Consider the following 23,961-nt stretch of genomic DNA (forward strand, 5'->3'; position numbering starts at 1 on the left):
GGGAGGTACAATGAGCAACCTGTACTTAAGGAAAACGCCACCGAGCATCCCAGCCAATGTCACGATCGTAAACAATCGGTGCTGTGCCATTTTTCTACACCTTAGCATGTATGGGGATCATCTGTATATGATACAGGAGTGCAGATCAGGGCCTGATTATCATTCCCAAGAATAAGGAATGTCAAAGTGTCTGGTTATCCAGCCAGAGATCATTAACACAAGGGTCTGTAGCACAGAACATGAACTGACGGTCCCTGGAATCTCCTGGAAAACTGTTTTCTTTGACTGGAACCAGTCCTAAAACATTAGAATTATTTGAAAAAATCTAAAACCTTTATGTTAAAAAGACTCCATGTTCCATCTTTTCTCAAGAACCCCTGGGGTTCCAGTGGTTGGCATCTGCCAGCCAGAGCAGAAGCTAGTGCCGAGCACAACCACAGATGCCCATCTGGGATGGGGGAGAAGCTCTCCATCCATTCTGTAGAGAGTTTTGCCCCAGATGGACTCCACCTCCTCACTGATGCAACCATGGGCTCTGCAATCTCCCAGAACTTTCCATTCCTGCTCTTCAGTTAGGCCCTCACCAGACAAAGGAGTCAAAATGCAGAGACGGTGGGAGCTAGGGTGCAGGGCTGTTCTACACGGCTGTCCTGGCTTCATTCCTGTTGCTGTGGCAAAATACCTGAATGAAAAGCAGCTTAGGAAAGAGTTTATTCCGCTTACAATTCCAGGTTCCAGTCCACCGTCAGGGGAAGTCAAGGCAGAAGTCACCTCACATCCACCGTCAAGAGCAAAGAAATGGATGCGTGCATGCTCACTTGTTTACTCCCCTGCTCGTGCTCAGCTCTGTTTCTCCACTCCCACACACTTCAGGACCCCTTGCCTAGGGAATGGTAACCCCGTTGGGGGTCTTCCCACATCAGTTAACTTAGTTAAGACAGTCCCCACAGACATGCCCATAGTCTGATTCGATGGAGACCAACCCTCGTTGAAACTTAACCAGATAATTCTAGGTTGTGCCAAGTTGACAAGTAAAGCCAACCATCACCGTGCCTCTGGACCTGTGGGTGCTCAGGAATTGCTCCCTAAAGATCCAAATGCCCTTGCCCGACTCCTGCTGTAATGATTAGATGCTGAACTCCTCCCATGCCAGGGGGCTCTGAACATAGCATGCTGCCCGAGACTCCTCTCTGTGGGCACACAACCGTCCAAGGAGGAGCATACAAGACCAAATCCCCCATCTCTTTGTCCTCTTCTCCTCCAGGTGCCTTCTTTTGTTTCTTGGGGAGAGGCTGAGGCACACCAACTCAAAAAAAAAAAAATGTGCTTCAACTGAAGGAGAACCTGGAGTTTATCTAATAGGCAGGTTGGGAAAAATGAAAACGCTAATTACTTCAGGGGAAGCGTGGAGAATGAGTCAGCTGATTGGGCCACAGGGCAGCCAGTAGGAGCTGATTTTTTTTTCCGTTAGAGGATAATGACTTATTCTTATTCTCGGGGATTTTAGCTGTGCACACACAACAAAAAAATCATTCCAAGTGTCTGCTAGCAAAATCCCAGGCTGCCGAACGCCACGTTTGAAAATTAATGTGACAAGCTGGAGGCCCATTTGCCCCAAGATCAGAAGACAATGAAAGCCTCCTCCCCAGGAAATGTCTCAAGGTAGAAGCAGAGACCCGGAACTGGAGAAGCAAGGGGGCAGGGCCCCACCCCGGGACCCTGAACAAGAGTCAGCTGCGAACCTGGCAGCTGCCTTTGTCTTCACAGTCAGGCCCGGCCTCCTCAGTTACTGAACATCCACAGAGAAGCTAGTGAGGCTGATCATCAATCGCCTTATTCATCCCATCATTAAAATGATAGGTCTTGCTATTGGAGCAGCGCTAGCTGTCTGTGCGTCAGGTACACCTCCTGGTAGAGAGGTCTCCCCGCAGGACCCTTCCAAGGACTTGGGGTTCATCTGATCACCACTGGACTGCAGGAGCTGGGGACCCCCAAAGTCCTAGCTCTTACTTCCCAGCTGGCCATGGAATTAATGAAGCTGGGGTAGCCCTGGATGTGGGGCACACTCTGGTCCTTTACAGTTCTTTGTCTGCAGTCAGGCTCTTGTCTTTCAGAGCTGGCTGCCGCTGTCTCTCGGGCTGATGCAGCAGTCAGATAATGAACAGTATATCAGCGCAGTGGAGAGGGGGGCCAGGGGGAGAGGGGCCAGTGAGTGCCTGAGCCAGCCAGCCTGACTTATTATTCCTTCACTCTCAAACAAAACAAAATCATTGGCCTGCCAGGGTCATTAAGGACCCCGAGGTTGTCATAGAAACGACCTTTGGGGCCCGGTGGTTGTTAATGCATGAGTGACTGCCTGCATTGTGTGTTCCAGGAGAGGTCAGAGTCTTGTTGGTGGCTTAAGAAAGAAAGAAAGAGAGAGAGGAAGAAAGAGAGCCAGCACAAAGCCCAGAATTGGACAGCTGACATTCAGGAAGAAGGCTATGTAAGATGGCACTGATTGGTTGTCTGGGATGGTGACTCTCTGGAGGTAGCTCATAGTAGGTGCTTGATAAATGTCTGCAGCGGTGAGGGGGTGCAGTCCTCTGGTTTAAAGTGCCCCTTTCTCTCTTCCTATTCTCCTATTCCCTTCCCTATAGAAACTGCCCCTCCAGGGTCCTCTCTGAGGACTAGGCAGCCAATTGCTCTTCTGTGGTCCCGGTGAAGATGAGTAAACTCACAGACCAGTTTTAGAAAATATCAGCCTTCCGTCTTGAACCACATCGTTTTTCAGGCCTCTCGGAGACCAGGAGAGCTGGGGAGGGAGGCTGTTGCAGAGCAGAAACACCAGAGAGCAGGATCTAGCTTGCCAGCCTTGGACTTTATGTAGCTTTTTCAAGTCACCTCCCAGTCAAGGGAAGAGATATCATTATCAAGTGCCAAGGCCAAGCCCAGCACCCAAATCCTAATGAACTATGCCTGGCCACAGGCCCCAGTACAATAGCTAAAGAGTTAAGAGATGGTGAAAACCAGAGATTCAATGAATGCAGCCACAAGGAATGGGTTTCAGCAGCCTTGAAGTCCAGCTTTGAGGTACCGACAAGTTCTGAGTTTAAACAGGGCAATTGAAGTGTGAAGTGGGGGGAATTGGGTGTCAAAGTGTGGTCTGGTCATCTTGCCTTAGGTTTATAGAAGGCCTTGTTGCTTGAGGGGACAAGCCAGATCCCACGAGATGATTGCTCTGGTTTGAAAATGGAGTCATGATGAGGTGGCCTGTTGTGAGGCTCTCCCGTTCCTGGAATCCAACTTGACTGTAGAATTAGGACAACGGTATGGAAAGGCTATCAGGAAGACTGACAGGAAGGTGTCCCAGCCAGTCTTTGTTCTGGAAGGGAGGTAGGGGAGCCTGTGTGTCTCTAGTTTTGAACCTTGAGTCATTCACATGACCGCGCAATTAAACCGGCAAGGGAAATGAAATGCAGAACATAGATACAAAATGAAGGCAGAGACGCATGGCCTTTATACCATTTTGGCTTGCTTGAGGGTCCAAGGTGAGGAATTGATGCCTGTTAGCCTGTTCTTGCCCCATCCTCTGAGCCCCACTGTGCTGCAGAGCACCCCCTATCAGCTGCTGCTTAGAAAGCTTAACCTACGTGGATCATCCCCAGGCTGCCTGGGAGTCCCGGAAGAACTGAGGTTGCAGAATTCGCCCTGCTATTAACTGTGCATTTTCCTGAAAGCCTCCTGCATCACTTGCCTCTGTTGGTTTTTCCCTCCACTTTCTCCAACACTGCTTAGATATTCTTTGGATGACAAGAGAACTAGTTGAGCTCTGAGACGACCCGCACTGGTCAATTTCTGTGGTGCAACCACAGAAGTGAGGTAGTTAGGACATTTCCAACCCATCTAACCAACCATCCTCCTAACCAGCCTTCTAACCCATTGCTAAGGGCGTCACCCAGCAAGGCCTGTGTTCATTCCAGCATGGCTTTACCCCAACAGCTGCCTGACGTCCCCAGGTCACAGTTAGCAGTAGGACCTGAGGCCTACTGGGAGACACACCCACTTACACACTGGACATAAACACATAGCCAGGAAGTCCAAGGGGGGACAGGAAGAACCCAGAGCCACAGCCACACTCTGCCATTGTCTGATCTGTCATGCTGGCCAAGTTGTCCCCGGTCAGTACTAGATAGGGACACCAAGCCTTATCATCTCCAGTTCTCACGTACCGCTGTCTAAAATGCACTTTCAGAGAGGTTTGTTTCCCTTTGTTTTTGTTTTTACAGTCTGCATATCTGATTTGCATAACTGTCTGGGCTGTGGTCTGGCACCTGCTCCCCCAGGGAACAAGGCAGAAGGAGGCTAGCTTTTGGAGAGCAGCATTTTCTCTTCCTTCCTGACTGCTTGTGGAAGCAGAAGCGCAGGAGCCCAGCAGAGACTCAGCTCAGCCTTATAGCTGATGGTTTGGTTTTTCTTTCTTTAGCAAACATCTTCCCAGACCACTGAGGAGACAAAGGTACCAGGGAGTTTCCTATGCTTACAAAGGCATAATGACTCCACAATAGAACACTTCATCCTTCTGGGTCTAACATGTCAAGGAAAAGTGTCGAGGGGCCTCTGGTGGGGAGGGAAGACTGAAGCTAGGTGGGCCCAGCTTCTCTGGGGCCAGAACTGCCCCTAACTCTTGCAAGAACGTTGAGCACATCACCTCTCCTCATGGAACAGACTTCCATTTCTCTAAAATGTAAAGGGGAGCCCAATGAGAAGAACTGGGTCTAGCCTCAGACCCCGCATAAAAGCTAGATACAATGATGCATGCCTGCAGGAACCCAGCTCTGAGGAGGCAGAGACAGGAGGAGTCCCAGGCATTTGCTGACCAGTCTATGTAGCAGGAATCTGTGAGCTCCAAGTGCAGTGACAGACCCAGCCTCCAAAATGTAAGTTGGGAAGGGACTGAGGAAGATACCCAGCATCAATCTCTGGCCTCCACGTGCATGTTCACACACACACCACATACACACACACACACATACACACACACACACACACCACATACACCACACACACTACACACATACACACATGCACACACCACATACACACACACACCACATACACCACACACACTACACACACACACACACACACACCACATATACACACACCACATACACACACACACCACATACACCACACACACTACACACATACACACACACACACCACATATACACACATCACATACACCACACACACTACACACACTACACACACACACAACACACACACACACACACACACACACACGCACGCACGCACGCACGCACGCACATATATATATATAAATGGGCCCACACTGTGCAGTGCTCTAACTCTGAAGCCTGTGTGCTTCTAAAGGACGATAAAGTCCAGAGCACTTGTACTTACTGAAATTAACTCCAGGTTGTAAAATCAAAGCACTTCCTGGGAGGTTGGCGCACCAGCAGGAAAGAATACAATGTTTCTCCTGGCCCTTAAGTTCAGAATGTTTCCTTAGAAATGAGAGTAAAACCCAACATTATAGAAAATGCCATGAGTATTTGCATATCATACAGAGAATATTCGCATGTAATTACTTGTATAAAGCAGGATGCTTGTTTCTCAGGATGGGAAACAGGGTAGCTGACAACTTTCCTAAGTGCCTCCAGTGTACCAGCTGCTTGTCAGGTAGGATTGAGTCCTCAGCACCCCAGATGCTCAGTACTTGGTGAACACATCTTGAAACTGAGGGCCAGAGCGGGAACTGGCCTGCGATCCCACCATGCTGTTAGGGACTTCAATAGTCCTACATAGCCTTTTTCTCTTCTACAGCATCACAGTATCTAGTGTAAGAGATGGGTCTGCAGTAACAGCAGTGAGGTGGACTCAGGTCAGTGGGTTTAGTCACATTCCTCTGTTGCATGAAGGTTTGGACAAAGTGACCTCTAAGATCCATCTGATTTTTGAAATCTCAAATTTAAGGTACTTACTTAAGTCGCAGTTACCAAAAACAAACTCTGAAACACAGTCTGCCCAGGACACCCAGGAAAGGCATGTTTTGTGGTCAAATGTGTTTGGAAAATATCCCTAATTGTGTTCCCAGTTAGAGACTTACAAAGCATGTTACAAGCATCAAAGACACTGATAAGGCCTGCAATAAAAGCTCGAGTAAGTAGTTAATCTCTTTCCCAGACTTACTGTTTTCTCAACCCCTTTTTTTCTCCCTACAAAACACTTACTGGCATTTGTTGGGGGATAGGGGACAAGAATAACAGTATGGGCTGTAATTCAGGGGTTCTCAGTTCCTTCGTTTCCTGTCTTCCTTCTTTCTCCATGTGGGCAGAGGACCAGCAGTCCTCAGAGAGACTCATGGGGTCAGAAGTGAGGACTGGGGAAAGAGTCTGTGTAAAATTAACAAGCCCAGCTTCTGCTTCCAGGCACAGCTCGCCCACCACTCTTAAAGCTCGCACATGGCTTACTCATGAAAAGCAAGAGCCTTGGCTGCCGAGCAAGCCCTCCTAGAAGAAACGGATACCACTGAAGCTGCTTCTGAAGTCTTGACGCTAGAAGCATCTCCATGTTCTCTGTGTATTTGTACACAGATCCACTTACGGATGAACCACAAAACACAGCTGCTTTTCTAATTCGGTCTTCCTTCTAAGGGCGCTCCCCTACCATACTGAAGTCGGGAAATAGCCACTCTCACCAAAAATGGTGGTTCCTGCAGGCTGTTCCTCCTCAGCTACATCAAGTGGGTTGGTTCCACGCCTGTGTGGGGACTTCCTCACTCCTTAGTAGCCCTTTTCTCTGTATCACAGTGCCATTGGCACTTGCTCACACAGCTTCCCTGACGGCAGGCCAGATCTGGTTCACTTTTTTGTTTCTGTGACAACTTGGACTAGTCGGACGAGCAGTCATCACCTTTGGTGATTCGTTTGAAATACCTGGTCTTCCCACTAGACCACAAATCTCCCAAGGACAGGGATCACACCTATTTGCTCACACTGTGTGACCACCATCTGCCCAAACCTGTGCTGAAGAACATGTTGCTGAGTAAATAAATGAAGGAATTGTTATGTGAAAGTAGCCTTGTCTACCTGGCCCTCACTGAAGTCAGGCTCCTTTGCTAGCAATTCTAATATTTCTCCTCATTTAAATTTGACCTTCCTCTCATAGCCTGACTTCAGCTCCCCACTGAGACTGACTCTAAGTCACTAGATAAGGCTCACCCATTCCCCTCTTTCCACTCCCACAGGCTCCATCATAGTTCCTGCCAATGGGAAGACCACAGGATGGGGGATCTGCAACCGACAACTAATTGACTTTTTTTTTCTATCAAAGCTATATCAGAGGACATTTGCTCAATTTTATCTTTTGTCCCAAGAAGAAAGTTGCAGTATGAGTTTCAAAATGGCACCTGCTTGGTTGGGTTTGTATCTAAAAAATTTCAAACCAATGCATGCTTGACTTTTGAAAAGTGCAAATGGGTTCTAAACTTCTGCAGAAAGTGTTCAAGGCATTGCTTACTGATGTTGCGCCTTCCTCCCATTTAACAAAGGAAGAAACTCAGATCCACAATGAGCATGAAGTCAGGAAGTGAAGCTGCCCAGGTTGAATGAAGCTCCGTCCTTGGTCCTTTGTCTGCTTTACTGAGTCCTAAGCTCAGCGAGTCAGCTCAGGCTACCATGGCTGCCTAGCTCCCCTGCGAGATCGTGAACTACTTAAAAGCAGGGGCCACTTCTCTTTGGCAACTCCAGTTCCTAGCTCAGTATCATGACATGTCATAGGCCCTAAAATTTAAAGAATATCTAGATGAATGACAGAAATATTAAAAGCTGTCACAGCAAGTCAGCTCAGCGTGAGTCTCATGAAAGATGTGTGAGATGAAGAAGTCAGAGAGTCCTGAAGGTCTGAGGAATCACAAGTTCAAGGCCAGTCTGGGCATCTTAATAAAACTGTTTAACATTAACAAAAAGTTACAAGGATATACATCAGTGCTAGACCTTAGGAGCAATCACAAGGAAGGAAGGGAGGAAAGAAAGAAGGAAGGAAGGGAGGGAGGAAAGAAGGAAGGAAGGAAGGGAGGGAGGAAGGGAAAGAGGGCAAGACAGACAAAGAGGAGGGGAATCTGGAGATAAACACTTCACTCCTTTAAGCTGAATGAACTTAAAAGAACTAATTTGCTTTACAGAAAAAGATTTGGATATAAAAATCTAAAGATATCTTATTCAAATAGTCTGGATAGGAGGATAATTGTAGTGATTCGTTATTCTTCAAATTAACCCCTAGGAATAATGATGGGAAGCACAGGAAGACAGTCACCCTCTGCTTACCATTAACTCAATACAAGCATTCCTGTGTGCGCACACGTATGTGAATGCGTAGCATTCCCGAATGACTCAAGACACTTGTAAGAAAGGGTAGATGTACATGAATTTGAGCACAAGGGAAGGAGTGCTACTTCAGTGCTTTTGATTATATATCTTACCCTTCTCTTAGAGGTTTTGAGAAGTAGTTTCAATAAATGTAATTAATGCAGAGTGCTCCCCAAGTGAACCCTTCGTCCTTTTTTAAAAAATAGCTTTAAGCCATCCTTTGTCATGGCATTTGTCACCTTGCTGAACAAGCCACCATTTCTGTTTTGCCACAGAGGTGATCCTTACCTAGACTCAAGCCCATCAAACCCACAGACTCCAGAGGGAGCAGATGCTTCCAGCCAAGCATGCGCTGTGCACCAGAGAAGGCCTGACCGGCAGGGCTGCAAGCAGTAATAACGCTAACGCAGGGTGAATGTCAGCATCTTGCTCAGCACAGGGTACAGGCTTTGAACCTGAAGACTGCAGACTGAAGCCAGGTGGGGTGGGGGCGAACCCCAGCCACAAGTGGAGGAAGGCAGGGCGGAGAGGCAGGAAATGCTCCCCTTCCCCAGGGTCCCGGGATTGTTTTGGTAATTACCCCAGCTTCTTCAACAGCTTGTGATTTGTCCAGTGCCAGGGAACCTGGATTTGCCTCACACAATGCATAATTCATAGGGCATGGACAGCAATTATGAGCTAATTGAGGGGTGTAATGTTTAAAGAAAGGATCCATTATGAGGCACATAAGGGATGTTGGAGCGAAGACACTCTTGAGTCCACGGAGGCTCGTTGCCTCTAATTCAGCTTTCCTTGAGATGACTCTAATTGTCTCCTGAAGGGCACTGAAGCTGCCTCTTCCAGGAGGCCAGGGGCTGGGCACAAGAGTGCTCCTGTTAGAGGATGCTCAAAGGGACCCAGAGTGACTTTCCCACTCTTGTGTGCTTAGTCTCCCACTTGTCACACTGACACTGTTACCTGGATTCATAGGACTTGACAGATGCAGTGTAATCCTAACCATATTTTCAAAAGGAAAGTCAAGATCACGTTTCAGGGCGTGAAGGATGCTATAGTCTTTAAAACAGTGCAGTAAAGAATTTATGCCACTTCCACCAGAAAATTACCTCTTAACCGGGTTAAGAGAGATCTTAGGTGGTACATCCTGGAAAACTGGGAGCTAGGTGTGTTCATAAGAAGCCCCTGGGCTGGTATCCTGTATGTGACTAGTTTTCCCTCTTGCCAAGGACCACAGAAACACCACCACCCACCTGTGGCCTCAGCTTCACCACGTGAACCGAGGAATGCAGGTGGGAGGGATGGTCTTCAGACCCTCCTGGCCCTGATGCATCGTTTCTCTGCACCAAGACTCATCTTTCTGACTGCAAAAAAGAAAAGTTTGAGACAGAGCATCTATGTATGCAGACTAGGCTGTCCTCAAATCCGTGAGGAGATCCACCTGCCCCTGGCCCCTGAGTGTGGAATCACAGGCTTATGCTACATGCCTGGCTCTGACTGAAAAATTTAAACCATCTCTATAGGAAAGTCTTGCTTTCCTTGGGACCAACTCTGTGTGCCCTGACTCCCACAGGATACCTACAATGTGACTGCCATACATATAGGGTCATGTGATAGCATATCAAGAAAAATATTTCCCTTTCGGTTCCACTACCAAGTCAGTTGCACATCTCATAACAATTAGTCAAAGACACTTGGTAAAAAAGACTCTGCCAATGTCTGTTCTTTGAGTAAGAGGGAGATTGAGGTAGTTGTATACCATGTACAGGTTGCCACCTTTCTGGAACTCTCTAGACCTCAGCATACATCTCACTTGGATTGTTCTAGGATGGCCCTTTAGAAATTGGATTTCCTCTTGGTCTCCAACCAAGTACTTCCACAACAATTTGTTGACATCATGTGAAGCCCTACTTAACGAACCTCTTCTGAGTGTGGTACTGCTGCTACTCAAGTTGGGTTGCAGCACCCCACAGCACCAGTAGAGGCTGCTTTTTGAAATGTGTTACACACAACCCAAAGATCAAACCATCATGGGGTCATCCCATGGGCACTAGAGGTCCTATTAACCACTTTGTCCAAACAGGCCCTGAATAGGTGTCCTTGCTTTGTCCTGGATGGAACTTACTCTGTCTTCAAGGAATCCTCAGCTGTGGCATGCATCGACTGTCATTGACTGTTACACAGCACCCCTAGAATGTATCATTTAAGCAGAGTCCTGGCCAGTTTGCCTGGCTGCTGAATAATGGCCCCTTAGAGCACCGGAACTGATGGCCTCTGCTCCCCGTGTCCTGGTGAGAATAACAACTGCTGAATAGTTTTTAATCTTTATTTTTGAAGCTTCCAAGGTGAGAAATTGAAGGAAAGCAAAATGACAGTGTTGCTCCAAGGGTTAATCACACAAAGCCCAGAAGAAACTGTCTCCTTCTTTCTGCTTCAGAGCTGAGCTTTTTTTCATTGTGCACGGATGTTGGCTTCTGACCAGCGGAGTAAGACAAATGGGGGTGGGGGTGGGTCAATCCCTTTCCCTTCTTATGGGGGTTCAGGGATTTCTGGAAGGAACTCTTCATAGATTAAAAGAAAAAAAAACTTTCTCAACTCTTCCCTCTCTTCCCTAATCTGAAGATCTTCCCACAATGTTGGCCACCGCACTCTTGTTCACTGAGTTATCCAAACCCTTTCAAAACCTTTTTATTTCCCTCCTTCAAGGTTGTAACTGGTTCCACACCCATCAGTTCATATGATCACTTTAAATTGTTCCTTTTGCCCCCCAATTCATCTTCTATCATGTTACTCAATGGATTGGTTTCCCAAGGTCCTTCTTGGCTCCCTCATCAAACTCCTGCCTCTTGGCCATCTCCTCACGGTTGAAGTGCCAGGCCAGGACTGACAGTTAGCTGAGCTCTACCTTCCCACTCGATGCCTCCTTCACTCAAGGGTTCATTTAACCTGTATGCTCATCAGTCTCGGATCGGGCACAAAGACAGGATCCAGGTTACAAATACCATAATAAGGAGCTGCCTTCAATGAGCTTGTAGGTTTTTTTGTGACAGCAAGCTGATATCACTGTCCCCATCTTGGCTGAGGGCTATGACAGGGGTGGTAAGGGTCAGTTGAAGCACAGAAAAATGTGTGGCCAGTGGTCTGTCCTGGGAAGACTTCCATCGTTAACTATGCTGATTTGGCAACTTGACACAAATCTAGGATCATCTGGGGAGAGGCGACCTCAACTGAGAAAAGGCCTGCATCAGACTGGCCTACAGACAGTATGTGGGGCATTTTCTTGATTAATGGTTGGTGTGGGAGGGCCCAGCCCACTATGGGCAGTGTCATCCTTAGACGGGTCGTCCTGGAGGGTATAAGAGAACAGGCTGGGCAAGCCACAGAGAACAAGTCAATAGACAGAGTTCCTCCATATTCTCTGCTGCAGTTCCTGCCTCCAGGTTCCGGTCCTGCTGGAGTCCCATCTGGCTTCCCTCGATGACAGACTGTAACCTGGGAAACGGAACAAACCTTTTCTTCCCCAGCTGTTTTTGATTGTGGTGTTTTATCATAGCGACACAAAGCAAGCCATCACACTGGCCTACCTTCCTTTTTTTCCAATCTTTTTTTTTCCCTCTGACATCTGGAGGGCCATCTGAATGCTGAGCTTTCTCAGAAAGCCAGAAGACAAGGAGAGGCAGTCTTCAACCTGCTTTCCTTGAGAGTAAACACTGGGAGGCTCAATAGATCCCCCCTCCTTTGGGCCACCCACTAACATCATCTTGAGAATTCCGATCATCTTTTGGTTTTGCACACATAGGGGCTTATTTCCCATAGGATGGTTTCCAGGAACCCACCTGGTACGGATAGATGAGATGGATGTGTAGCTGTTTCTCTTGGAGACTGTTTCCCAGGTGTCCCAATCCTGAACTTAAGTTTCAATTTACACAGCAAATCATTCACAGTTGTGTAGGTTATAAAGTGTGTTAGCATATGTTCAAACCTCATAAGGAGGTTACCAGCCATGATTCCCCTTATTCTCATCTTCAAGATGCTGATAAAGGCCTTGGCTGGCCCCACACAGCAGGCAAGCAGTGCGACTAGATCCAAAGCCAAGCCATCTGGTCACTTAGCAAAGCCTGACTCCTACATCGTGCCTCATTGCGCTTCAGCAGCTCCTCTGTGAGACAGACGGCACACTCACCAAAGACTGGGATTCATAGGGACTAGTGATTGGCCAGAGGTCACAAATAGCAAGTGAGGAGATGGTGGGTCTGAGTCCCATGCTGAGCCCACGTCATGGACATGTCTCCTACTGGGGATCTAAATGCATTCTCTAGATAGTTAGATCACTGAAGTTGTTGGTTTCCAAAATCTGAGCAGGAACAGCAGGGCACCTGTGAGAAATACCACTTTTTGTGGCCACCCATAACCTATCCGACTTAGGAACTGCAGGGGTGGGTCTTCTGTGTTTGGCCCGCTCAGATTCACCACATGTTTCTGATGCAAGTTTGTGGCTGGAAAGCTGGCCTGTATCATGGTTTCACCACAGTGGTGCACCTTGGACTCGGCTTCACGGGTCTCAGATAGGCCTGGATATGGACATTTTTCACCTTTCCTCTTGAGACCCCAGTGGGCAACAGAGGATGAGGACTGAGAGACTAGCTGATACTTTCCCCCGTAGTGGCTACATTGTCAGATATCCTGTTCTTCTTATAGGTATGCTACAAGCATATAGGCAAGGGGCAACTCCAGCCATGTGGCCCTGATGAGGTGAGGCCCTATGGCATGGTGGCACATGCATGAATGGATGCTGCTGAGGTCCCAGAGGAGAGGCATGATGGGGAACTGTCAACTCCTACCCTCCCAGGAGAAGCAGGAAAAAATTCACAGTGCGGCTGTGCCCTGCCAGCTGTCCTCCTACGTGGATTACAGGTGTAAATCTGCACACAGCAAAGGCTGCGTTATGCCACTGGTGTGACGTGGCATCTTTACTTTTGCCAGCTATAAGCCTTGTGTTTAAAACTGCAGTGAGGGATGAGGCTGTTCCACTGGTAGAGTGCTTGCCTAGCATGCATGAGGCCCCGGGTTTGATTCTCAGCGCCACATAAATGTGACTGCACTGGAGAGGTAGCGGCAGGAAGATCAGAAGTTCAAGGTGAAAGGCAGCTTGTTGTACTTGACACTCCGTCTCCGAAACAAACAAACCAACAGTAAATCTGCAATGGTGCTTTGGCGTCCCGTCAGAGGAAAGTAGGCATGGGTCTGGTGTAGCTTTGTTTCAATTTAAGCAACATTCCACTATGATCGCTGAAGCCCACACTACGGAGCTGTGCGAACACGCTTTCCTCTGTTAATTCTTGGGTTTGAAGGATCGTCACACCGTGCTTCCTGCAGAAGTTGACTTGTGTTCCAGTCACGTGTCCATAGATTCCCCTCTTGTGTATAGGCATTCAAAAGTTAACTGTTGGAGGCACCCTGGCAAGCCCAGGGACCCCAGACCCTCTAGAGGGCACCCAAGGACTCTAGCATGCCCTCCGCACCTTGGGTTGAAGCAGGAGTTATCTTTCAAGATTTCCAGGCAGTAATTAAATGTAATTTCAGGGGAAGAAAACTTGGTCAGTTTCAATGTGGGACAAATTGGCTTCCCCTATCTGTCTTGGAGGAAGCTTTGTGTGCTAGTCTGCTATCGGCCCTTTTCCTGGAAGCATTGTTTCCCATTTCAATATAATTGCTTCAAAATAACGTGGAGAGATCAATTGCCACTTGTCAGATGTAATTTTCTGTCACCGGGGGAAAAATAACATGGGGAGGAAAGCAAAATATGAGCTGGCTTATTAGCCAAGATGGAGGGAGGGTGGAAAGTCTGCCTCCACGTGGGACAGGGGGCTTATCCGGAGGACAACACGCCATTAGGGCTCCCATTCCTGTGGCCCTCCATGCCCAGAACTAGCAAAATCTCACCTGCTTCTTCCAATACCATGTCTACTCTTCACATGAAAAGCCTTCCTGGCCTCCAGCTGTGGAGATCTGGCCTCTCTTCTAGCTTAGCGACTTAGCCAATAAATACAGATCAAACACCCAGGTTTCCATAGGAGTCTTTAGGCTTCAAGGAACCAGAAGCCTCGCAGACAGAGATTTCAACAAGCAACTCATTTTCTTCCTATCACAAGAAGGTGACTTCAGGTTGGGTTTAGAACCCACTTCCTTAAGGACTCATTTGTTCTGAGATGGTTAAATGGCCACCCAGGCTGCAGACATCCACCTGCCTCCCTGCAGGAGAAGAGGCCAGGGCAGGCACCTCCCATGGAGGAGATAGCTCTTGTTAGGAAAGTCAATCTTAGCCAGGAACCCCTGGCAGTGTTTAGAAACATCTCCAAGGTAGAAGCGACATATAACAAATTGCACCTATTTAGAGTGCACACGATCTGATTCGCCTTGATGAAGTCCTCAGTCAAGACCGTCCAGAGATCAATCGTCCCCCCCACACACAGAGACACAAAAAAATCTCTTCCAGAAGTACACCCTTCACCCCAAAGTTTGGAAAAAGAAATCAACCGAGCCCCATTGTCCAAACTTGTTTCAGTAACCACCTAGAACTTGGAAAACACCCAGGAAAGCCAGAACTTTGATTTCCAAGACACATGAGAGAAAGAAGCTGGCGAGTAAACTTTGGCCAGCTGATGAGCACGTCTGCTTTGCCCACTGCCCTGGAATCAGGAAAAGGCAGAGGGCTGGGCAGCCAGGCTCTCTGGCCATGCAACACTCTCAGCATGGCTGGATGGCAGCAGAATTCTGTTGCTGTCCGCCCTTGGGTGGGCTGCCCACGCCCCCTTTGTGATGCTGAGAGATAGTGGGACTTTTGAGAGGAGGGATCTGCTTGGAGATTCCTAGTTCACTGAGGTCATGGTCACCAGAGAATCACGCCTCCCAGACATGAGGTGGACAGTTTGCTATGTCATGCAGGCCCACCATGATGAGTTTCCTCCCCACAGACAAACAGCAGTGGGACCCATCAGTAAAGGGCCGAAACCCAAAACCATGAGCCAAATGCACCCTTTTCTCTGTATAGACTAGTGTCTTGAGTGTTTTGTGACATAGACAGAAGCCGACTCATATACTCCATAGCTGCCCAGGAGCCAAAGAAGGAAGGGAACTAGATCCCTGCATTTGTTGTACGTCTGGTACACCTGTTGTTTGCTAAGTGTTGAGCACCTCCTGCAAGTCCCGTCATTACAGAGCCCCTGTGTGGTATGCGAAGTGTGTGTTTCTCAGCCTTTCTTCAGTGAGGTCTGCAGAGGCAACACCACTGGCCTGGAGGAACAGAGATGTAAGATGGCAAGTAGGATCGGTGATCAACCTGAGACTACAAGGGCCTGGGCTCTTTTTTCTTAAGAAATCGCTGCATCGGGCCTTGCAGTAATGGCAGGCTCATGCTTGACTCCAACAGGCACTACAGGTGACCAGACCTGCCCAAAGCCTGGCATGCAGAAGTCATGAGGCTTGAGTCGGAACCCTCACCTCTGGGCACCTGCCATTCGTCATTCTCTGTGCCCAGAAGGAAATGCATGGGGAAAGGCAGGGACAGGATGCATAGAAAATCTTGGAGAAAAACTACCATAGCTTGCAAAATTTGGAACTATTACCAGCTGCAGGATCTTGGGGCTCCTATGATCCTATGAACGTGTAGAGGATCCCTCACTTCCTCCTGCAAGATTACTTCGGAGGTCTGGAGACCAGCTGTGGTCATGTAACTACGGATACTGCTTCCACCGTGTAGTGATGAAGAGCCAGAATGGAGTCTCTGAACTGCAATAAACTGACCAGCTCTGCCACCTTTGGCAAGGCAGACAACTTCTCTGTGCCCATCTTTCCCACTCACGTGTAGGGACAGTCTTTCTGTTCCTTGGATCTATGCCAGTGGTTCTCAACCTTCCTAATACTGCGACCCTTCAATACTTGCCTACGGTTCCTCAGGCCGCGGTGACTCCCAACCACAAAGTTATTTTCATCTATTTATTTCACTATTTTCAAATTACTGTTATGAATCATAATGCAAGTACCTGTGTTTTCTGAAGGTCTTGGGCGACCCCTGCGAAGTGTGATCCACAGGTTGAGAACCACTGAGCTGTGCTGTTCCCGTGGAGGCAGTCTCCTCCCAGTAGGTCTCCGGGGCTTGGTGCAAATGAGTCACAGTAGAAAGAAACTCCCCAGGTGAATCTGAGAATTCTTCACCAAGAGCTAGATCTTGCTTGGAAATAAGACCCCACTGTTTGACACAGATACTGGAAGCCACAAGTCAGGCACCCCCAGGACACCTTCTTGGGGCTCATTCATTTGCTGTTGCAAAACCCTGAGACGGTCACTCAAGTGTTTCCTGTGCGAGCTTGAGGACCTGAGTTTGGATCCCTAGCACCCAAGGTTATGGTCTGGGCCTGAGCTTCTAAGTCCAACACTGAGGAGGGAGAGACAGACAGCTCCCTGGGACTCTGTGGCCAGTCAGCACAGCTAAAATTGTAGAGCTTCAAGTACAAGGGACAGCCTCTGTTTCAAAGAAGGAAGGCAGAGGGCTCTTGAAGAAGGATGCTATGAGTTGACTTCTTGCCTCCACAGGCCACATGTAGCCCTCCCCCCCACACACATGTTAACCCTGTGCTTGTCACCTACACAGAGTCCCACCCTACTCAGGAGGGTCTTCTGGTCATGGCCAGCTGGCACCATGTGCCCACTTGCCTTGGCCTCAACCCAAGGATAATGTTTGAGGCTTTTGAAACTCTGGAGCTTTGGGTCACTAACATCAGAAGGCCTCTGGGCACGTGCCACAAGCTACAGGCCAGAGATTGAGTCCCAGTCACTGTGCTTGAACATCTGTAGTGTTCTTTTTCCTAGTCTCAGAGCCCCTGAAGGGAGGCAGAGGGCCCTGCTGAACTCTGAGCTGCCTGTGGAGGCAGGAAATCGCCCACAGTGGTAACACCAAATTTCCAATGGTGGAAATGCCCCCAAACTGACCTGCGGAACGCGGCCTTGAAACAAGCCATCCAAGGTCAGAATAATCTTGACTGGATCTTTTGCCTACTCAGAGCCTCGCTTATTCTAGTATGCCGCAGAACTCAATATTGTAGACGGGGGAAGGGCCGGCGGAAGACAGATATACCCACACCTTTAGGGAATCATGTCTCTGTGTGAGAGTTTGGGAGACATGGACCTCACTAGCCCCTGGCTCCTGGCCAGCCAGCTGCCAGGGGAGGCTAATGAAGGCCTGTCAGTTCCCTGCTTTGCCCTTCCCTCTGGTTAATGGGGGTGGTCTTCATGGTGGCCGAATTGAGCCCAGGAGCCTGGAGCAGAGCCCTTAATGAGGGCGGCTTGGTGATGAAAGGCCCCTTAAGCTTCAGCCACCATTACTACATGATGAAATAAATGCAGCCGGGCTCAGAGCCGCACAAGAATAAATTTGAATAGCGAGACACAAATGCGGCCCTTAACTCTGACGCGCAAATAAGAGTTTAATACCGAGGTAAACTGAGACCGCTTTTATTTATTGCCGTGTAAATGTATTTAAAAAAGTATTGGCTTTGTGCAGCTACAGAGGGCCGGCTCCTCCGCAGCCTGGCACTTCCGTGCCCGCCGCTGTTATTAGAGTCCTAATGAATGGGCCGCTGTGAGTGCACTCTTCAGAAGGGCTGCAGAGGTACAAGATTAATGAGATGACAGGTACCGACAGCCCCGTCTCCCAGCCGCGGTGCGCGCTGTCTGCAGCAGCACCTCTCTGCCTTTGTTTGCTCTGCTGTAGCTGTGAAGCTGCTGCAGATAAATGTTGGCAGGATCCGGGCTCCGGGATGGAGACTGCAAAGCGGAGGCATTCCCGAGATAACTGAACTGGGGGTCAGAAGCATGCATGTCCCACTAGCCTCCACCCTAGGGTCCAGCACCTTCTCCCTGCAGGGGGCCGATCCTTTGTCAGCCCCTCCCCAGAGCAAGCTGCTCCAGCTACTGTCCCCACCCACCCCAGCCTGCACGGCACCTGCAGCTTTCCCTGCAATGCACGCTTGGTTTTGTGTCTGATTGACCGTCACCTCCCCACATTCTCTTTTTGAGGGCCTGTTGGAATCCTCCCATTGCTCCTGAGACCCAGTAGCCGCATTCAAGGTAGGGAGTTGCGCATGCTGTGCTGTAGGGTAGCTTCTTAAGAATATCCTGCTGTGTGGAGGTTTGCAGGGCAGAGTGGTCAAATGCTAACGCAAAAGTAAACTTGGGTGGTGGCAAAAGGGAATGGACTGTCCTGGGCTGCGAATTCACAAATCACTTTCAGGAAGATTATCTGAGGCAGGGTTCTCAACCTTCCTAATGCTGAGACCCTTTAATACCGTTTCTCATGTTGTGATGACCACCCCCCCAACCATAAAATTATCTCCTTGCTATTTCATACCTGTGATTTTGCTACTGTTATGAATGGTAATATAAATATCTGATATGAGACCCCCAAAGGGGTCGTGACTTACAGGTTAAGAACCACTGATCTAGGGGGTTAGAAAAAAAATCAGCTTGTGTCTCACATCCCTAGAGGGAGGGTACAAACCCATTTTATAGCTATGAACACAGAGGCAGAAAGAGAAAAATGTCACATGGTCGAGGTGCTGGATTCCAGACCCATTCTTCAGTGAAAAACTTCTGTGTGTCAGTGTGGTGACATGCCACGGCTGGCTAGGGGGCCCTTCTCTTTTCTTGTCCACACTTCAGTCACGGCCTGGATAGATTGCAAAGAACGGATGCTGGCTAGGGAAAAGAGATCCCGGGGTGAGGATCTGGCAAAGGTACCTGCCCACAGCCGCTGTGCGAGCCAGGTGAATCATTCTGCCTCTCTGAGCCTCAACTTGCCCATCTATCCAACGGAGGTGGCACTATTGCCGTGATCTTTGCATAGAAACACATACATCTGAAAACACTTAAAAACCGCGTGACAAGGGGCTGGGGAGATGGCGAGGTCAGTAAAACACTTGTGCAAGCAGAGGGACCTGAGTTCAAATCCAGCACACACGTAAAAGGCGGTGTGCTGTGGTTGTGTGCCTGTAATCCCAGAACAGGAGCAGTGGATACAGGAGGATGCCCGGAGCTCAGTGGACTTAAGCAAGCTGGTGAACTGCAAGTCTAGTGAAAGACTCACAAAATTAGGTGGAGAGCAATAGAGAGGATGCCTGACTTTAACTGCTGGACTCCAAATTCTAATTCTCCCTCTCCCTCTCTCTCTCTCTCTCTCTCTCTCTCTCTCTCTCTCTCTCTCTCTCTCTCGTGAACACACATACATGTGTATGTTCATGTACGCCCCCATCAAAAAAAAATAAAATGCATGGTAAATCCTTAAAAAAAAAAATCCTTCCCCCACTCAAAAAAAAAAAAAAAAAAGAACCAAAAATATGAGAAGGTGATGCTGAGTCTATATTTAACATACTTAGCACAGCAAGGAGAGTTCCTGGTGTGAAGTGAGTTTTTGTGTTCACTGGTTTTGTGTACAGTTGGATGTTCATAGTTAATAATAACATTGTATCTCTCAAAATCACCACAAGAGAGGTCTTTGAGTGTTCTACCTCTAACAAATTGGCCAGTATATAAGGGGATAGAGGTGCTAGCTGCCCCGATTTGATTGTTATACAATGGATTCACAAACAATGCAACCATAAACATGAATACTTACTAAGCACATCAGTGTGTGGTTTGTGTGTGTGTGTTTTGTTATGTTTTGTTTGAGACAGCATCTCACTATGTAGCCCTGGCTGGCCTGGAACTTGCTTTGTAGACCAGACTGGCCTCAAACTCACACAGATCTGCCTGCTTTTGCCTCCTGAGTGCTGGGGTTAAAGGCGTGGGCTGCTACACCCAGCTAATCAGAGTATGTCTTTAGTCCCAGGACTCGAGAGGCAGAGGGATGACCCGGTGGAGGGTGGGATCTGGACATGTGTCTCTCTCATTCACTTTTTAGCAGACAATAGTGGGATGGCTTCCTTCCCCACATGGGATCTTGTGTTGGCTATGAGTGATACAGCAGTGACCACAGGACCCTGGCGTGTGCCTTTCTATAGCTTACTGTCATGGGACATGCTCAGCGCTTTGGCAGTGACAAGGGTGAGCCAGAAACTCAGTGGAGGATGGACAGGCCTGGCTTCACTGAAAAGACATCTCAAAACACCTTAGCAAGGTAGTAAATGAGTTATTCAGGTGTCCGATGAGAAAACTTTCCAGACAAGAGCTCCGACCCACAGCCCCAGACTGAACAACTCTGGCCCAATTCTGCAAGCCGTGAGTAGTCTCAAGTGCTTCAGAGGAAGAAAGGACAATTTAGGGTCATTGTGGACTTAGGGGATACAGGATGTCCTGGACAAGAGCTAGGGCAGTACCACGGGCAAACAGTATGCTGGTGGGTAGACTCGAACCTGAACCAGGAGGAGGCAGCAGGTGGGTAGAGCTGGGAGTCCCAGAGGCAGAAGTAGGGATGACCCAGCTGATGCCCAAGCCTGAGCCCACCCCAGCCCTCCTGGCCCCACATTAGTACTCATTAGCACATCTTCTAACTTACCAAGAAATTCAATTTTCTACAAAATCACCCGCCAAGTCCCCAGGGAAGCAAGGCCCTATTCATCACAGCCAGCCTCACTAAGGACCTCACTGTCCGCCCTGTGGCTCTCCTCCGGTAGGGAGGCTGGCCCACCGTGGGAAGAGGGACTAATTGGCACCACAGCAGGCTGGGGTGTTTTTTCCACTGGATCTGCAGTTTCTGAGTAAACAGGGCATCAAATGAGCAGAACGCATGAGCCAGGGAAAAGTCTGCACACCGGCCATGTGGCTTGAATTTAAGAGCCGCGCAGTCACCAAGGCCTGTGTGCTAAAAAACAAACTTCCAGGATGGCAGGAATGGAGATTTTTTTTTTTTGTGGCCTTTTAAGGGAGGCAGATGTCAATTTTTTAAAATTCCAAATAAAAATGTCCCTGGCAATATTTCTGACAGTCCTTCACAAACATCAGCCCGTGCAAGCTGTAGTGGATATGAATATAGATGAGGGTGTGCGTGAGAGAGCACCTAGAAAGTTTTCGGACACACGTGTATCACAGTGGGTAAACCATGTAAGTGTGTGTAAATCTGCATGTGTACGCATGGAGGCGGCATGGATGTGTGTGTGTGTGTGTGTGTGTGTGTGTGTGTGGTTATGTGTGGGAGAATGCACATGAGCACATACATGTGTGCCTGCACGAGTGTGATATATGAGAGGATATGAGTGAGTCCAGGCGTTGGTGTGTGTGAATGAGTGGATGTTTGTGGGCACCTGTGTGGACTGTGTGTGAATGTGTGAGTATACTGCACGTGTGTTTCGTGTGTGGACAGATAGGTGGTCGTGTGTATGAGCGAGGGGACTGAATACCTGTGCCTCCCTCCTGCCTTCTTCAGCGGTGGAGGCGCCAGGGCTGCAGCCAAGAAAGCAATCAGACCTCCCATTTGTGTCCCGTCTGTCTGTCACCCACAGGGGCTGATGGTGTGGCAGGTTGCGGCGCGGGAGGGGGAGGGAGTGCAGTCCCCCTCCTCCGAGGATGCCAGGACTCACTGTAACAGAAGAGCACTGAGCCTGCTGGGGGCAGGGTGCGGGTTTCCATCGTGCTCCCAATTACTGGCACCTTCTGAGCCGCTTATGGAAAAGGCCTCGGTTGCCACGAGGAAGATATTCCACTGAAGCATTCCCGTCCCCACAAAAAGAGCCTTCCGCATATTAGCCACATTTTTCAATGTAATTATCCCCAGCCCACACACACAGCTTGGAGGATTAAAACATAAAATACAGTCTGCTCCCCACACATGAGACCAACGCTACAACTGGCATCATAATAAATAAATGAGTGGCCTCTCTCCTCCTTCTCCCCTGCTCTGCTTCCTCCCCCTCCTCCTTTCCCCCCTCCCCTCCCTTCCCCCTCCACTCTGTTTGGCACTGGGCTTGTTTTGCATCCTGTCTTCTGGTTCCAATCCATCCCTCCCACCCTCTCCCAGGGCAGCCCAGGGTGGGCAGCATCGCCATCGCCACCGCCACCGAGACAGTCACCCCACACTGCTGCCGCTGCCACGGATCTAAGGCTTTGTTCGACACACCACCGGGGTTCCGTTTGGTGCTCTGCCGCAGTATTCACAGTGCTCTCAGAGCTGGCTGATGGGGTGGGGGTGGGAAGAGGGAGGGGAAGGAGAGGGGGGAGGTTTTCTAAGCAAATGGCTTCTTGGATCATTGGAGGGACATTAAGAAGCCTCCCGGAGCACCTCCGAGCACCTAAAACCCATGCCTCCTGCAAATGGATGGAAGGGCATCAGCTGTGGACCTGCAGCTGTGGCCAGCAGCTCGGGTTGCTAGGGAACAGCCCTGAAAATGTTTTGTCTTCCTGCTTCTGATCTGGATCCACCTGGGATTTCTAAGTCCAGGGCCCCTGCCAGTCTGTGGTTCCAGCAACAAGGGCCGGTGGAAGCAGGCAAGTGATCCGGTCAGGCTCTGAGACACCATACAGGCATCAGGCCGTTCTGGGTGAGGTGAGCATGCACCCACGGGCCTGTCAATCAGCTAAGGATGGCCCCATTTGGACCCAGAGCTAGTTGGTCTTGACCCTAATACTTCCTGCTCCCTGGCTCCTCCTCACACTTCGAGTTTCTCTCCACCATGCCACCTTTCAGAAGCATCTGCTGACCATGTTCAAGCTCTTTGAGGGTCAGAGGTGAGGGGTCCTCCCCTACCCCACCTTACATCAGAAATACTGATATGTCAGCTAAATAACAAAACGTTGGGTGCGGTTCTCCGTAGTCCAGATAAATAAGAAGTTTAGGGGAAGGGCAGAGCCTAATTCTGTTTATACCACATCTCTACATGTGAACTGTCTCAGGTTTGGACTCAGTGTCCAGATTTTTAGGAGGCTGAGAAAATACTTACTGAGCAGGTGGGGCCAGAGTTGAGGTGGTCAACTTGGGTTCTCATCACACCTCTGCTCCTAGGTACTGTTAAACGAGACATGGACCCCACTGGGCCTCAGTTTCCTAATCTATAAAATGGGCCAGAGAGAATCAGGTAAAGTAGTGTACTGAAAGTTCAGGGCCCAGGCTATAAGGCAATTTCTTCTCTGCTTCCTACCTACCACCTCACCCTACCTCACTCTACCACTCCTCTGTGAGTCAAAGTGCCTCTCTGTGCCCACATAAGTCTGCATAGGTGTCCGAGAACTGTGATCTTGCTCACCTACCTTCTGCCCTAATGTCTGCCCCCCATACACACACCAGCCTGCTTACCCTGGAACCTGCCTGAACTCTCCATTCTGAGCTCAAGCCAGACCTTGCCCCACTGGTGAGGAGCGGGCTGAGGGCTCAGACTTTTAAGACTAGCTGTTCTCCTGCCTTATTACTACCCAAAAGCTGGCTGCTAAGTTGGAGTCTTACTCCCACCCCAGGATGCCACACCTGACCACACAGTCCTAAGGTGTGGCTTTGCACACTTGTTCCGGGGAGCAGTCGCACCAAAGTTCAGCCACAATTGCCCTGCAGTGCTGGCCTGAGGAAAAGAATGCATGCTCCTTCCTGGGGTCTCTGGAATCTCTTGGGATAAAA

At 49.1% G+C, this 23,961-nt stretch overlaps 1 long non-coding RNA gene across 1 annotated transcript in view; it reads right to left on the minus strand.

Moving 5' to 3' along the window:
- Positions 1-23,961, minus strand: part of LOC128107575 (uncharacterized) — a 55,220-nt gene that overhangs the window by 26,362 nt on the left and 4,897 nt on the right. The window lies entirely within an intron of this gene.

Source organism: Peromyscus californicus, unplaced genomic scaffold (genome assembly GCF_007827085.1).
Source record: "Peromyscus californicus insignis strain IS unplaced genomic scaffold, ASM782708v3 Scaffold_12__1_contigs__length_115047231, whole genome shotgun sequence".
NCBI lineage: Eukaryota > Metazoa > Chordata > Mammalia > Rodentia > Cricetidae > Peromyscus > Peromyscus californicus.